Source organism: Vigna radiata, unplaced genomic scaffold (genome assembly GCF_000741045.1).
Source record: "Vigna radiata var. radiata cultivar VC1973A unplaced genomic scaffold, Vradiata_ver6 scaffold_478, whole genome shotgun sequence".
NCBI lineage: Eukaryota > Viridiplantae > Streptophyta > Magnoliopsida > Fabales > Fabaceae > Vigna > Vigna radiata.
The window spans coordinates 30,625-32,358 of NW_014543794.1; positions in this window are offsets into that span (position 1 = coordinate 30,625).

Sequence of the window (1,734 nt, forward strand, 5' to 3'; positions counted from 1 at the left end):
ATGTTAAACTTATTTTATTGATATTTACATATAAACATAATTTAGACCACAGGGGTTCTTAATATTTACCATAAAATGAAGCTTTTGAAGATTGAGAAAGTCTCTACTGTTTTAAGAAAGTTTGATGTCCTCATGAATCACCTTTGTAGGAGTCACTTTAAGAGGGATTGGTGTATATCAGAAAATTAATCCAAAAAAGGACAAAGAAAATGAAAGCAAAATAAGAGAGATAAAAGGCATAAAATAAGAAAATGAAAGAGAAGTGATAAAAGGCATTTATGCCATTGACTTTCAAACCTTTTGGTTGTAGACAGATACTGTATATCTGACCCAACAATATCAAACTTAACCATTATTAAATTTTCATACAAAACACCATCTCAAGAGTGCTGAACTGGGAAATGAGGATTTGATTGACATTTGCATACTCTGATTTGTACCCACCTAGAAAAACATAAAAAACAAACAAGAAATTCTAACAAAAAAGGAAAAACAAACCAGTACCCATTAACACTACTATATCCATTGTACAGTTTCACAACCTTTGTATGTCATTCAAGGCATACCCAGTTATTTAAAAAAAAAGTGAAACTTTAGATGATGTAGAAAGAAAGAGAGAAACATAAGCAAAAATAAAGGATTAAAAAAAGGAAAGAAATCGTGGTTTTTCCCAATTTCTCTGTTGCTTCTTGCTCTCAGACCACCCAACTTTGGGGAAAAAAGGATTTCTTTGCAATTATGATTTTGATGGTGACGAACATCTGGAACCTTGACCTCGTGGGTGGTATTGAGTGAAGAGATAGTGATTCTGGTTGTTCGGAGAAGGCGGCGCTGTGGAGGTGCGATCTGGGCAGGGTTTCTTCGTCACACAACGTAGAAAGAGTTTCTTCCTCTTCCGCCATGGCAGAAGGTCACGCTGCTAGGAGGAAACCTTTTTCTCCTTCTCTTTTCTGGAATCGTGATTCGTAGAAAGGTGGTGGCATCATTACCGGCATTATTAATGACATTGAAGCCATTGAAGAGGACGATGGAGATGAAAAAGAGATGGAAGTCTCACGGCTTGAACAAATCGTCACGTTTTAGAAAAAAAAAAAGTGATGTGGCAAACCGTTAGCCACGTCGGATTAAATTTAACGTTGTTAGTTTTGGAGGACGAAAAATTATAGTTTCCTTAAGGTGAGGGATCAAAGTGTACCAAAGTTTGAAAGAGGGACGAAAAACAAAATGGCTTCATAGTTGGGGGACTAAAATCATATTTAACCCTTTTTTTTTTCAGAGAAGAGACTTCTCATTTAAGTGAAACGACAGAATGAGAAAGTAAGAAAAGAACACTAATTTCTGCTGCTGAGAATCCAAGGGCCAGTGGTTCCTTTCACTTTTTGTTTTAAAAAAAAACAACAAACAAAAAACATTATTTTTCCGCACCCCTGATTTTGCTAAGTCGCAGCCCTTCTCTTTGAGGCTCAAGCCCATCTGGTTTTATTAAAGAAAAAAAATAACAAAAACTTTTTAACTCTTTGCAGCACCCCATTTCTCATCTTCACACCTTGTTTCCACTTGGGCTTAGGCCCAGTCTGTCATCAAAACTAAAATTGGTTTGAACACCTTTTTTTTTTATTTTATCTTTTCTTTTTATTTTCTCTTTTATTATAAATATTGAAAAAAAAACAAAAATATTTTAAAGGTTTAAGCGTGTGTGCGATCATTCGCATCAGCCTCGCGCTAAGACCTTTT